Source organism: Camelus ferus, chromosome 1, assembly GCF_009834535.1.
Source record: "Camelus ferus isolate YT-003-E chromosome 1, BCGSAC_Cfer_1.0, whole genome shotgun sequence".
In the NCBI taxonomy this organism is placed as follows: Eukaryota; Metazoa; Chordata; class Mammalia; order Artiodactyla; family Camelidae; genus Camelus; species Camelus ferus.
In genome coordinates this window covers 56,069,965-56,085,967 of record NC_045696.1, presented here as the reverse complement: position 1 = coordinate 56,085,967, position 16,003 = coordinate 56,069,965, and the positions used below count along the sequence as shown (strand labels likewise).

The 16,003-nt window shown below is 41.1% G+C and overlaps 1 protein-coding gene across 1 annotated transcript in view; it reads right to left on the bottom strand.

The window, feature by feature from the left end:
- The window catches only part of NR1I2 (nuclear receptor subfamily 1 group I member 2), a 29,657-nt gene extending 26,102 nt beyond the window's left edge, over nt 1–3,555 (bottom strand). Inside the window, 1 exon segment of the mRNA XM_006190480.3 lies at nt 2,921–3,555. The gene's annotated coding sequence lies outside the window, so the exon portion shown is untranslated.
- Between the last annotated feature and the right edge of the window lie 12,448 nt (nt 3,556–16,003).

Here is a 16,003-nt window from a genome sequence, read left to right as displayed (position 1 = left end):
GACCAGACAAAATAACAAAACATAAAACAAAAACAGATTTTCTATATATCAGTAAAAAATCAATTAGACGCAGTAAAGCTATAGTGGAAATTGGCTCAGGAATAGGAAATAAATACAAAATAACAGAGTATACAGGAATAGACATGGAAAAGAGAGAATTTACACATGATAGAGGTGACATTTGAAATGAATAGGAAAAGGACAGACTTTTCAATGTTATTGGAGTAATTAATAAAAATATGTTCCAGGTGGATTAAAGACTTACTTTTTAAAAGATAAAAGTATTAAAAGAAAGTGTGCTAAAATATTATCATAATCTTGGCTGCTGAGAAGACTTTCTTAAATAAGAACCAAAGAGCAGAATCCATAAAGGAGAAAATTAATCAATCCAACTACATCAAAATAATAATAGTGAAAACAATATTAGTAAATACTTCTATTGACTAAAAACATGATGTAAACCAAGTTAAAAACAGTGTGACAGACTTAGAATATTATATGTCTATCAAACGGTTAGCATCGAGAATATTAGACTCCTACAAATGAGCAGAAAAACATAACCAATACAAAATGAGCTAAGGATATGAATGGGCCATTAAGAGGAAATACAATGGACGAGAATTATATAAAGAAATGCCCAACCTCAGTAGTTGTGATGGGTTGACTTGTGTCCCCCAGTACCTCAGAATGTGATTGTATTTGGAGATAGGGCCTTTAAACAGGTAATTAAGTTCACACAGGGTCGTTAGAGTGGGTCCTGACCCAGTATGATGGGTTCCTTGTAAGAAGAGGAAATTTGCACACAGAGACACTAAGGATGCCCTCCCAGAGGAAAGGCCATGAGAGGACACAGAGAAGGAAGCCACCTGCTAGCCAAGGAGAGAAGCCTCAGGAGAGACCAAGCGTGTGGACCCCTTGATCTTGGACTTTTTGCCTTTCTTGTGAGAAAAGAAATTTCTGTTGTTTAAGCCATCCAGTCTGTGGTACTTTGTGGCAAACTAATATATTAGTAATCAGGGAAATTTAAAGATTTTTTAAATGGGTTACTATTTTCACTCATCCAACTGGAAAAGTAATCAGATGTTTAATAAATAGTAAGTAGTAGAGTGTGGACGAACAGTAACTATTCTCTGCTGGGGAGGAGTATAAAATTGGTGCAGGCACTGTGGAGGGAGATCTGACAGTATCAAAAATTAAGGTGTAGACAGGGAGAGTCACTGTAGCATTGCTGGTAAGAGTGAAAAATTGGAAGCAGATTAAATATTTATCAAAAAGGAAATGGCTAAATGAAAATATTGTACTCTGTGGAATACTGTGCTGTGGTTAAAATTAATGGGTTAAAGCTGGATAGTGATACAGAAAGTCTCCATATGGAGTATGGATATGGAACATTGGAGTGGAAAAAAGGAATAATAAGAATGTGTAGTTTATTAGGACATATATGAATGTGTGACTGCAAAGGAGACCCTCTGGCAATACACACACCAAACTGGTGAGAGCAGTTACTTTTGGGGGAACAGGGGATCGGCGCTGGCAGGGTGGCTAAAGGAGAGTTTAGCTTCATCTGTATTGCTGTTTCATTTTACAAGGAGCGTGTAATCATGCATTACATTTATAATTTTAAAAAGCTATTACTTACTAACAATAGTTTTGTGGTTTTCTATTATGTTTATCCCATGATAATTGAGGGACAAGTTGATAGGTTGAGACTAAGAGTTGGCAAATTTTTCCTGTAAAAGATCAGATAGTTAGCATTTTAGCTTTGGGAGCTACACTGTCTCTTTTGCAGCTACTCAGTTCTGAGGCAAAAGCAGCTACAGCTAATACTGTATAATGAATGAGCATGGCTGTGTTCCAATAAAACTTTATTTATAGAAAACAAATAGCTCACATTTGGCCTGTGAGCCATAGTTTGCCAACCCTTGGTTTAGACTAAGTTTATTATATAGCTAAAATATATTTTAAATCAGTTATTTTTGGCATATGGAAAAATAATCTTTCCTATTAACCAACTAATTAAATAAGCAGTAGTCTCCGGGAACTTGATTAGAATAATTTAGACTCTGGCCATATCATTAGAGACCAAACCCAGTGGAGATAATCTAGTTACCTTGGCCATCTCGGTGGTGACCATTGACTTTCCCAGCAGCAGAGTCACACAACCATTCCTGGGATGGGGGGTAGTGCCTGCCACAGCTGACTCACTGAGTCAAGGTCTGGTGGCCTCAGAGGTGACTCCTGACCATCCCCAGATGTGGAATTGCCTTATGGCAAAGTCTCTGGCTATAGCCTCAGCCAGGCTGGGCTGTGAGGTGGGGAGGAGGGCTTGGTAGCGCTGAGCACATGTAGGAGAGGCTCAGTTCTATGGGACAATGCCTCTCCTGGCAAAATTCACTGCTCCAAAGCCAGCTCAGTCCCAGGGCTATGCAAGGTGTGGGTGGTCTAGGAGGGACCCCTCACTGAGGGTGTGAGGCCCTGTGACTGCCACACTGCTTTGTCTCTGCCTCGGTCCCCAGGGTCTGCCAACACTAACTCAGTGGGCTGAGAGGGACCAAGGCTAGGGTGTTCCCAGCTCCCACAGTCCCAGACCATGATATTTCTTGGATCAGGAGACTCCAACTCTGCAACTAGGAGGGGGCTGATTGTACGTACGGCCCATGGCAATTCATGTAGGACTTTGATTATTTCTCCAGGAGGCAAGTGCAGGTGTAGGAAGCATCATTAATGAGACAATATTAAGTGATTGCCTTCATGATTTTTTCCAGTCCTGGAAATGTGGAGAGCAGCAAGGCCAACATGATAGACACCCCAGTGGGATGCTTGACCTCAAATGAAAGGCACATTTGGGTTCCGACACCTTTTTCACATGGAGCTGGAGGCAGTCTGCCCCCAGCAAAAGAGAAAGAAAGAAAAACCATACCTGCTTGGTGGTAACTTTGCTCTGACTTCTCCTTTGGAGTCCACTTTGAACAATCAGGAACAAAGAATCAATCAAAACATCAGAATCCCTGAAGTAGCTGCCTTGTAAAAGACTGGAGCGTTGGCTTAATCTTTTGTTTTTCGCAGGAGTGAACGCTTCACTGCAGGGAGAGACTGCGGTTCCCGCTGAAGTCAGGGCAGTGCTTCCTTTTCCCTGTCTTAGTCATAGGTTATTATTTCCCAGGGTCTGTGCCGACCTTGTTTCTCACCATCTCAGTCCAGGTCAGATGTAGGCTGTAAGTGGCCCCCATCTGGCACTCCTAAGTCCCAAGTCCAGCGCTTGAACTAGCAAACGACCAGATTACCATATTTACTCTCACTATGTGCCCCCTCTTTTTTTCCCTCAGATGACTTCCTTGTAGAACACTGGAGAAAGGGACAAAGGTTGCTGGTAGTATCTGCTTTGTCTAATTCTGAGCAAATGTCATGCATCCGAGGGTCTCTGCACTTTAGCTCCTGGGGCGAAGTTAATTTGAACTTAGATCTCCGAACACTTCTTCCTTTGTCTAAGCCACCTTCCTGGATAGTGTTATTTGACTTGAAACCTGCATGTTTGTGTAAGAGAGAGACAGGCACACAGGGAGAGAGGGAGAGGGGGAGATGAGGGGGCTAAGCACAGCTCATGAGAGTATGACCCGGCCTCAGGACGGCTGGCTGACTGGGAGCAGGGAGAATGGACCATGGGGAAAGGTTATAAGGATTCTTTCCCCCATCAGGCCCTGCCAGGAGCCAGCAGCCCCTCACTCTCAATCTAGTCCTTTGTGCTCCCAGCAACAGCTGCTGATGGCTGTTCTAGCTCTCGAGGGAAAAGAGTAGACAAAAGCCCAAAGCGGTGGGTTTCATAGGATGTGTTTCTTCCACTTGCTTTGTTTTGTTTTTTGATTTTTTTTAAATTGAAGTATAGTCAATTTACAATGTTGTGTTAATTTCTGGTGTACAGCATAGTGATTCATATACATATATATACACAGACACATATATCTATGCATATACAGAGGGAGAGAGTCCTTTTCGTTATAGGCTATTATAAGGTATTGCATATAGTTCTCTGTGCTCAACAGTAGGACCTTATTGCTTCACCTGCTTTGTTTTTAAGATGCTTTATGGCAGGTGTGGGGAGTGGACTAGGTACATGCTTCAGATAATAGTAAGCAGGGTCCTGGTCACAAGGAGAGAGAGAGAGAAGGGGAGGAGGGGGAGAGAGGAACTTTTGAGTAGACAGGTGGGAGAGAGAACTAGAGGTTGCCCCCAGATTATTATGGTGATCTTCATGTGATATTTTGGGTTTCCTTACACTTACTTCCTGATTTAAATTGTTTTTATCTTGAACACATGTCTTAATCCAGCCCTCCTGATGAGAAAAGCAAGGATAACTAACTATGGGGTTTGTTTTTACTTGTTTTTTGCAACCCACCCCCCACCCCCCAGAGGTTAAGGAGGATTTGGGTCTGGGATTTCCTAGGGGTCAGCATTTCTCAAGTGGTTGCTTGCCTTGCTCTTCCCAGCTAAACACAGAGAATAAGGCAGCTCACACACTCACTGTGAGAGACCTGCCACCAGCACTGGGGACCGGGGCCCGTCTTTCAGCCAAGCTTCTGACCATCCAAAGGGGATTCTGCTGGAACTGGGAAGCACTGGATTATATATCCCATCGATTGGGAAGTTGACTAGGGCCTTGGGCAGGAAGGACCTAGAATATGTGAAATGCTGGATTCAGGTCCCAGTTGAAGCAGCTGCCCTAGTCTGTCCTGGGGGCTGTATGCTGGGCCAGGTAGCACCTCTGACACCCTGAGAAGGTATGACCAGAAAGTCATGACTACAGCCACAGAGGGTTGGAAGGCTGAAAATGGTTAGGAAATGTTATGTCCAAGATTAGAATGTCATCCCAGGAAATGTTATTTCCAAGATTAGAAGTAGGTTTTTCTGGGAGCACAGAGGGTTAATACTCTTACATGGAACTATAAGGTAGATTATATGTCATTATACATTTACCCAAACCCATAGAAGGTACAACACCAAGAGTAATGTAAACTGTGGACTTTTGGTGATTATGATGTGTCACTGGCGGTTCCTTGATTGTGACAAATGGACCGTTTTGGTGGGGATATTGATTATGGGGGAGGCTGTGCATGTTAGGGGCAGAGAGTAGATGGGGAATCTCTGTACCTTCCTCTCAATTCTGGTGTGAGCCTAAAACTCCTCTAAAAAAATTGTTGTAGTCTTTTTTTTTTTTTTAAAGGAGCCCTTTTTGTAAGGATAGGCATTTCTGGGTCCAGGAAAAAAAGGCAGATCCCAGCTCAGGTAGGGCAACTTGCCAGAAGGCCTTGGGTCACGGGCAAAATACATAGCTTTCATTTCTCAATCCCTCCTGGCTCATAAGGGCCTGGCCTTATTGCTCTTATAAAAATGGTGAATTATTTACAGCAGGAACAGGAAACTAAGAACACGGTATAAAAACCACTGAGGCAAAGAAACTGTTCCCAGGTTTCTTCAGGGACCTTCTGGATCCCTTTTTCTCTTGGTCTCGTGTGGTCCCAAACCAGAAGACAGGGGGAAAGGCTGTGGGCTGCCGGGCCTCCCACGGCTGTAAGTGCAGTTTTAACTTAAGGCACAGCTCTAAGCTAAGAAACACCCAGAAAGTACACTCTGGTTATTAAGGACAGCAACACTGATGCCCCCAGATGAGGGTCTGAGTCAGCCTCAGGCACAGCTGGGAAGGAGGAGAGATTTGAGTCCCTGACCTCCATTCTACTCTTTCGCAGCCAGAAACGTGGAGCTCTTAAGCCACTCGACAAGCAGATCCGATAAGCCCACCGAGTCTCCTTAGTGTGAATTCACTTAATGTTATACCTCCCTCTGAGGAATATTTATATTAAAAAAACAAGCAAACAGTACAAAAGGAGTGATGAGTGGGCAGGGAATCTTGCCTGCCATTCCACTTCCACAAGGATCAGGTCATTGGCCGCTGTAGCAGTGCGCCCTGAGGGGAATTCAGGATGGAGAAAAACAGGAAACGTCTGTGCTTCCCATACTTTCCATAGAGCCCTCCACAGTTAAGATGCAAATCTAAGGAGTAATTTTAATGAGTCCAGACTCTTGCATCTTCTCAGACAGAGAAAAGCACTAAATTCATTAACTTAAGATGTCTGTTCTTTGTGATTGGCAGTAATCTTTTGATGTTTGACCACATATTGATCCCCCCCCCCGAGCAGAAAACTCCTCTATATCCTGGCTCCTCCCTTACTGCTTCAGAGTAGTTCCTCAGAGCTATCTGAGAGGCTGTTTCTGGGCTATAGTCCTCAGTAAGATCACCAAATAAAGCTTTTTTTCACCAATGGTATAAACTCAGGTCGAGCTTAAGGAAAATAGGTGTTTCTCAACCAGTCAGGTGTTCCTCTCAAAATCTCTCAGGATTCCAGTGGGGTGTGCTCAGGTCGGCCCCTTGATAAGGGGGCAGCAGGGTGAGATGTGGAGGTGCAGCTCTGCTCCCATGAGGCAGTCTTGAAGGAACCCCCTCCCTTTTTGTCCTTGGGTGGAGATAGTAGAAAGGTACCCAAGAAGATGAGGAATAGGAACCTTTTCTTTGAAAGTGGTCCTATTTTTTCGTAAATGGAAGCAGTGACAAGAGGTTTCCCTTCCTAGAAATGGCAGGTTCCAGCAACCGGCAGGGGGTGGGGGGCACTAAAACTGAGCTTCTGCTCTTCCAGACCCTATAATTGCTCTGAAGTGCCACCAGTCATGATGGGGACCCGACAGTCAGAGCAAGGCAAGCAGAGGAGTGAGGAATTCAAAACAAAGAACACGAAAAGACCTTGAGGAAGACCGATAAACCAGATGTGCTGGGGCTCTGGTTTACACCTCCCCTTCTCTTTTCCTTCCCATGTACAAACAGGATTTCTAGATAGGAGTGAGCATGTGCGCTGGCGAACTGGAAAAATTCCATGGGGTGGGGTGCGCATTAAAAAGCCCTGACAGCCACCTGCAGAGGCGGTTCCTTCGCTGACCACAGAGGTCCTGTCCCTCTGTACTGTTTCTTTAACTAATAAAAAGTTGTCACATGCTGTGAATTCTTTCACCAAGGACCGTGGGTCATTGACCCCTTACCCACGACAGTCATACTTGTGGTTGTGGGCCCAGTATCTCTCTTCCCAGAATCTTGGAACACTTTGTTTCCCCCTCATTTATGAATTATACCGCAGAACGTGATGCCTATGTGTGAGTTCCCTGCTAGGTGGTTATAATCTCCCTGAGGGCAGCACCTGTACCACCTTCATTTGGTGGGGGCTCAGGTCAGCTCAATAATTCTTTTAAAGATGGTCTTTCCTAACACTGCTTTAATAGAGTTCTGCTTTGATTGAAAAGGAGAAAAAAAATCAGCTCATAACTACTTTGAGAGAATGTTCCTTGCCGCTTACGATACCATTAAATGAAACTCATGCTTACTATTATTTTATTATTAAATGAATTAACACTCAAATGAATAAAACCTCTTAAATTTTCATCTTTAAAACTTAAATACACAATGATGGCAAATGTCATGATAGAGATAAATTATATTTTGACAGTAAAAAAAAAAATTAGGTATGTAATATATATGGAATTACCTAAAAACTAAGATGTGATTTGGGCTTTCATATTTATTTTTAAATAAATCACTATAATGTATGAGAGAGAAAGGAATTGAGAAAAGAAGGTGGAAATCTGGAATCTAATAACACAACAGTACCTCTTTCTAGCAATATTAGTAACACTGACTTTCTCTTAACAGCTGTAGCTTGTTTCTGTTAGTTCTTGTCCTTGGTTTTCTTTTATTCTTTGAGTATATTTAAAACAGTTTTTAAAAAAGTTCTTGTCTAGTAAGTTCAATATCTGAGCTTCCTCATGGACAGTTTTGTCAATTTATGATTTTCTCCTTTGAATGGATCATACTTTCCTGCTTCTTTGTATGTTTTGTGATTTTGTTGTTGTTGTTGAAAATTGGACATTTAAATATTATAATACGTTAACTCTGGGAGCCAGATTCTTCCCCCCTCCAGGGTTTGCTTTTCTTAATCGTTGAAGGCTTAGCTTGTGTTCAGCTAGTGTTTGACAGAGATTTCCTTGAATTCCAGGGGCTAAACAAAACTAAACAAAGCCACCACCTCTCCTATCTCTGAGGGTTGGCTCTGTCCGAGGGCACTCCCTTTAACACGGAGCCATTTAAAACACTCTCAGCCCTCACTTCCTGCTTGCACTGAGCCTGGAGAGCCACCAGCGGTGGAAGCTGAGGGTCTTCTACCGTCTTTTCTGCACCTTGTTCTGTCCCAGGCATGCCTGTTGCTTTCTCAGTTTCCCAGTATGCACAGACACTTTTGAATTTTCCTAGTTTCCCAAAGACACTCTCCCTGGCCTTTCCTCCTAGGCCTTAGGCAGTCTATTGTATGTCTCAGCCTTAATCTTTTGCCCCCAGGAAGCTGCAGATTTTTTTGTTTGCCTTACTAGGTTCTTGAGCAGTGCTTGTCACAGGCACCCTCTTCCCTGTGTGGAGTCCAAGTTAGTCAAAACAGAGAAAGCACTTTGCACCAGTCCTTCAGTGAGCCCCCAGACAGGTTAGGACAAACAGACACAATAATTTGTGCGTACGGACTGCTCTGCTCCCTCCAGAACCAGGGTCCAGGGCCCTGTACTGGGAATACAGGCTAAGCTGATTTCAAGACTGCTGCTGAGCCAGGGAGGGGAAGTCACAAGAAAGGTGAAAATGCCACAAAGCTCTCCTACCACTTTTAAGTTGTCGTTTTCTTGATTCAGAATTTTCTTGGTTGCTGTAAACCTTCGACTCTTTTTGAGCATTCTGGCAAAGTTGGTTCTGATAGTTCCTGCTTGTTCTTCAGTGTTTATGTGAAGGGACAGGAGTTTGGAGCTACCTGCCCTTCCATTTTGCTGATGTCACCAGTGCTGGTGGATGACTCATTTCTTAACTTCTTTGTGTCTGTCTCAGTTCCTGCCTCCTGTACAGGAGGTGACACAGGTGCCTGGAGGTGTGGCCTTCTTTTTGAGAGACAAGATTGATAAAATAACAACAAAAAGCCTATTCCAAAAGCCTGTCACCTGAAAAAATAAAAAAGCACAACCTAAAATTTGAGAATTATGTTTTATTCGAGGACATTACTGAGAACTATAGCTCAGAAACAGCCTCTCAGTTAGCTCTGTGGAAACTTCCAAAGGGATAAGGGAAGGGCCAGGATATATAGGAGGTTTTGCTGGAGAGGAAAAAAGCACGTAGTTGAACATGAAGAGATTTCTGCTAACCACACACACACACTCACACACACACACATACACACACACACACACACCAGACATTTGAAATAAATGATTTTAGTGCCCTTCTATGTCTGGGAAGATGCAAGAATCTGGGCTCACTGAAATTATTCCTTTGAAAGGCATTTTAACTATCTAGGGCCAGTCTCCTGTTTTTTTCCATCCTTAATCCCCCCCCCCCCCCCCCCCCCCCCCGGCACACCATCGTTGATGGCTGCAATGGCTGATGGCTTGATGGCTTGATGGCTTGATGGCACATTCATTGTTTACTGACAGGGCAAGCAACATTTTTTTCCCCATAAGTCCCAAGACCTTTTTGTGTTGGGCTTTGTGTCCACATTGGCTGTGCTGGTAAACAGTGTCTCCCTAGAAGGAGCTGTAGGGATCTATCTCTTGTTTATGATTAGTACTTTTTGGTTTCTGTGCAGATAAGCCATGAAGGTATTCTCCTATGTTTTCTTCTAGGAGCTTTATAGTTAAAATTTTTTACTTAATTCTGAGATCCACCTCAAGCTAATTGTGTTTAGTGTGATGCAGATGTTATGATTCATTTTCCTCCGTTTCATTTATTCAGTAGTTCCAGCATAATTTGTTGAAAAGACAATCCTTTGTCCATTACGCACCTCTGGCACATTAATAAAAAATCATTTAACTTCAGACGTCTCGGCCTGTCTGGACCCCCTAGCCTGTAACATTTATCTATTTATCTATCCTTCTGCCAATACCACACTGTTCTGAATGAAGCTTTACAGCAAGTCTTGAAATCAAGTGGCATGGGTCATTCAACTTTGCTCAAAATTGTGGGCTATATCTAAGCCCTTTGCTTTACTATATAAAATTTAAAATCTGCTTATCAAAGTTACTGAAATGCTTGATTGTTATCATTAAATCTATATATCAATTTGGGGAGAATCAACATCATAATAAGTTGAGTGTTCCAATATGTGAATGTGGCATATCTCTCTATTTGTTTAGGTCACTTATTTTTTCAGTATTTTGTTGGTTTCAGTACAGAGGTCTTGCATGTCTTTTGTTAAATTTATTCTTAAGTATTTAGAGTTTTTAATACTATTGTTATTATAGATTAAAGTTTTCATCTCCTAATTGTTTGCTGCTAGTGTACACCCACACGCCTAGCTGGTAGCTGCCTGGAAGGAGACAGACTCCTTTTTCTTAAGAATATGTGAGTTGGAGAGACTCTAATAATGCATCATTGTTAGTATTTCATAGATTTTCCTCTTTGGCAGCTGGCACTTCTCCCATGATGTCACTTCAGTAAAATGTACTCTGCTGGACATTTTAGAAGTTAAACTACCAACAAGTGAAGAAACAGAAGCAAACATGAAGTAGCAAGTAACAGGACGCCATGTCCCCGATGAGTGAAGCTATCGCACACTAGTAACTGACTCTCGGCAAGCTTTAGCCCCAGGCTGGCCAGGTCAATTTTAGCCTCTATATCCAGATAGTCAGCGTCTCCTGGATGATTCCAGATTCACCTGTTGATTTCGGATCATAACTGGATCTCTACAGCTGTTTGAATTCAAACTTAGTATTGAATTATCCAGGATTCTGCCCAGCACCCAGTATCAGCTTTTTGACTGAGATCCTCCCTCAGCTTTGCTGAGATGTGCTTTCTCTAATGCTCTCTGGTTTTTCAGCCTTTACCAGCTAACTTGGCTCCGGAGAGTCAATTTCCTGGTTGCCTGGGCAGCACTATAACTCCAGCCTCTCATCAGCTAACAAGGTCCCTCTTTCCTTTGTCAGACCCCAGGGCTGGGTCCTGATCTGATCACTCCTTTGGGAGGGTTGCCCTGATGTAATCTCCCTTTTCCTGAGTCCCCTCCCAGGGACACACATCCTGATCACTTGTCTTCCCTTCCTACCTTATTCTGTGTGGATCTTTCTTTCAGCTTTGGTTGTACAAGAGTCTTTTTGCTGCTCTCCAATTAGTTTTCAGTGAGAATTTTTCCATACGTAGATGTATTTTTGATGTTTGTAGGGGGAAGTGAGTTCCGCATCCTACTGCTCCACCATCTTGATTTGAGTCCCCTCCTCTCATTCTTGACATTGATCATTTGTATTTTCTCTTTTTAAAATCAGTTTCCTAAGTGTGTATTCTTCCCCCTTCCAGCACTGGCACCCTCAGTCCCATAGGGAACAGTGCTGGAGCAACAGGGGCTGATAGGGGTATTTGGCAGTGTTGCTGGGAGTTTATTAATTAAGGTTTTTAAAGAAACTAAATTTGATTTTGTTAATTACCTTTACTGATTGTAAGTTTTCTGCTTCATTGATTTCTGCTCTTACTGTAAAATATCCCTCTTACAACTTACTTTGGATATACTTTGCTTTTCTTTGTGTGTCTTCCCTAGGTGGGAACTTAAATTGATTTTAAACTTTTCTAACATGAGAATATAAAGTTGTACACTTCTAAGCACTGCTTCAGCTGCATCCCATAAAATTCAGAGTTGTATTTTCTCAATTATTAAGGTCAAAGTTTTTTCTTATTTCCATTGTGAGTTCTTCTTTGAACCATAAATTATTTAGAAATGTGTTGTTTAACCTCCAACTATTTGGGGGATTTCCTAACCTTTTTTGTTTGTTTTTTGCTCCTGATTTCTAATTTAATTATTTTTGTGAACAAGGAATATATTCCTTAAGATTTCAATCTTTGGATGTTTCTTGAGACTTGTTTTATGGCTCAGGATATGGCCCATCTTGGTAAATGTCCTATGTGCATTTGAAAGTATATGGCCTTCAGTGGTTAGATGTAGTGTTCTGATTGGTATTAGGTTAAGGTGTTGGATAGGGTTGTTCAAATCGTGCAAATTTTACTGATTCCTTGTTTAATTGTTCTATGGAGGATTGAGAGAAAGTTGTTAAATCTCCAACTATGATTTAGAATTGTCTCTTTCTTTGCTTATGACAGCTTTGCTTCATAAATTTTGAAGCTCATTTATTAGAAGCATAAATAATTAAGATTGTTCAGTTTTCCTGATGAATTGATCCTTTTATCATTATAAAACATCATTTTTTATCTCTGGTAATACTCCTTGCTTTGAAGTTTTCTTTGCCAGCTATAATAATAGGGCCACTCTGGTTTCCTTATGTTAAGTATTTTTCTGGTACACTTCTTCCATTTGTTTACTTTATTTCCCTTTTTATATTTAAAGGTTATCTTACAAATATCACATACTTGGGTTTTGCATTTAAAAAAATCCATTTTGACAATCTGTGCCTTTTTATTTGGGGTGCCTAATCCACTCATATTTAATGCATGTTACAGTTGAGTTTAGGTGTACTATTTTGCTATCTGTTTTGTTTCTCCCATCTGTATTGTGGTCTTCTGTTTCTCCACTCTTTCCCTAGTCTAGGTTAATTTTTGGTATTCCCAGTCATCAAGGGATGCGTGAAGAGCTTGCCTTAACCCTTCCAGGGTCTCCCCCATTAAATTTCTGGTTGGTCTGCTGTTCATCCCAATGAATAAGACTGTGTCTTTGGGCTAACAAAGCTATAGTTTTTCCCTGTTCACTTCTAACCAAGTTTACTAATTTTGGCATGTAAAGTCACAAGATTTCTCCCCAACTGACCACTCTAAAGCCAGTCTTCCCAGTCTGACAGCAAAGCTGCTGGGTTAGAAGACTACCATTATTGCTGATTGAGCTAGGTAGGGGCCATGGGCAATAGCAGATGTCTACTCTTCTTACCTGAATCTCCAGCAGGTTTTCAATTTATTATCTATCTCGGGTAGATTTCTATTGCCTTAAAATGGGTGTTTTTGACAATTTTTTTCCCAGTAATATACTTTTTTTAGTAAGGAGGATTGCTGACCTCTTATTTCTGTCATAATTAGAAACTGACTATAATTACATTTTAATACAATGTCTTTAAACTTTATTTAAAACAAAATAAACAGTGAGGAGAACATTTTTGTATCTTCTCCAAATCCTCTGTTGGAAGTTTCTTAAGTTGTTGAATGTTGTTTGTGCAAGGATAAATGGGATAATTTTCTTTCAGGATATAGTACAGAAGGCTCCTCTTCCCTTTATTATTTACCTGGTTCCTTGATAACATTTGAATCATAAAATCTTAAACCTTTATTTATTAGAAATTAGTATTATAAGTTAGAATTATGTTCTTAAAAACTCATCTTATACCATAAAATATCAAGATATCATAAGTGTTTTCCAAAACCACATAAATGTTTGCTTCTGCAAACATCAGGTACCTGGAATTCAATTCAACACTTATTGAGAAATTACCATGTGCTAGAGAGACCAGGCACCAGGAATATAAACAAATAAATTCAGGAGGCACAGCTCCTGCCCTCCTCTCAGACCTGAGAGGCCAGTTGGTGAGATGATGACACAGGCAGTTAGAATCAAGTGATATGTGCTATGGCCGAGGAAGCATGAGTGTTATGATTGTGCCCAGTGTCAGTATTTCCTCCCACAGTTTTTGCCTCTGGAACACTTGAGGGGTTAGAAATAAAATATCATTATAACCTCTACTGAAGACACGTCTTCCATGGCAAATCTTTCTGAATGGTTAATGCTTGGGAAGGGCCAGTTTCCTTGGGAAATGGTTCTATAACTAAACCTTGAATGCACATTAGATCACTTGGGAAGCTTTTTAAAAATAACTTTGTCTGGCTCCTCTTCAAAAACTCTATTTTAATTTGTCTGGAAAGAGGTCTAAGAACAAGTTTTTAAAAGTTTTCAGATAATTTTAACATGCAGCCATGGTTGAGAACCACTGTAGTCCCTGCTTCCAGTTTTCTTAACATTTGACACCTATAATAAAAGGTCCTTTTTCAGTGGTTTTAGTTAAGTTGTCCAGGAAATTCTTCACGATGCTTACAGCTTCCTTCTAATGTCTCTGATGTCTGGTAGCCAAGGAGCCCTTACTGTCAACACTTCAAGACTCTACAGAACACAGGGCACTCATTCCTCTCCCTGCCCACTTGTGACAGCGCATCCGTATTCTCTTCCCCAGGTGAGATGGAGAAATTCATCTGATTGCTTAGAGACTGAAATACACTGGGCCACTTTCCATGTAGCAGTAGGTATACTCACTTTGCCTTAAGAGCAGGAAACATACTTCACCCATATCCTTTTTGCTTCTATCCCATAGTAAAAATAGCTAATTGGCGTTTATTGGGTGCTTACCATATGCCAGGACCTTTTTACATAAAGTAATTCATTACATCTTCATACCAACCCCATGATGTACATTCTGTGGTTATACCATTTTAAACATAGGGAAGCTCAGGCTTAGTGAGGTTAAGTAACTTGTCTGAGGACACACTGTCACTGGACTGGGATTTCAATCCATACCATCTGGCTCTAGAGCCTCCTCTCTTAACCTCCATGCTACTCCACCGCCACGGTGCTAGGTTGGTTTTTGTTCCATGAGTGGTAAAGAGTCTTGGAGGCTATTCTGTCACTCATGTGCTCACTGGTAACCTCTATTTCACTAGGAACTGGGTCTGTGAGTCTCCATGCCACTTGCATGAAAGTACTCCAAGTCCTAGTAGATGAACTCTACTCCCAAGTGGGTACCATGACCTGGAATTGAGGGGACGAGAGTTAGTAGTGCGAGCGCCCCCTGACCTCACAATTACTGAGACTTTAATTTGTCTGGGGGCTCTGTGCTTCAGGAATTTGGAATCTTCAGCAATTTTGTGCCAAAAGTTTCTCATCCCAAAGAGATCCTTTACTCACACTACAGACTTCTTCCTTGGATTTTACCTTGCCTATCCTTAAGCATTTTGAAAAGAAAAGAGGCAATGCCCTTGTTAAGCAGCACAAGGCTTCACTAAATCTAATTATGCATCCATGCAAAAAGTTTCCTACCTCAGAAATCAGTTTGTTGTGATTGTTTATTGCTCTTGACTGTAATAATGTAGCTCCAACCCACTATATGGTGTCAGCTACCATGATCACGTGGCTTTAAATATGAGTTTTGCTCATCACTCAGGGTGTTTTATTTCCAAGAGCATAAGTTATTAAAGTCAGGGTGTTTTAACTTAAGCCATTATAAGTGGAGGGCTGCCAGTATCAGGAAGAAGTTTTCCTTTCTTGGAAAACTTCAATTACCTAATGAGAACTTTGTAATACCTTATACTTTCCTTTTTGTCTAAACACAAAACTTAGTTTTAGAAGACACTGGGATAAAGATTAATTTAGAAAATATTCTATTGTAAGTTTCATTGTATATTCTTTATTAGAAGCTGCTTTAAATCCCTTTTCAAAGTAGGTATTGATTTTAATGTGAGTTTATTGCTATACAATAGGGGTGCCATATATGTATGTGTATAAATATATCAATATATCTATATATCTATATCTATATATATACACATAAATAACTATGGCCCATGGGCCAAATCTGTCCTGCTACCAGTTTTTGTAAATAAAGTTTTATTGGGAACACAGCCAGGTTCATTCATTCATGTGTTATCCATTGCTGCGTTTACCTTAAACTGGCAGAGTTGAGTAGCTGCAACAGAGACCATCTTCCCTACAGAGTCCAAAATTATTACTACTTGGCTCTTTACAGAAAAAGTTCTGTTCCCTGCTGTATAGCATTCTTCCTCCCACCTGCTATCTCATCAACCCGAATTCAGGTCTTCTCATTTTGTGTACCTGATTTTTCATTTCACAAGTGAATAATATAACCTTAACCTAGTTCAGGTCAGCATTTTTAAAGGAACAAAATAAAATTC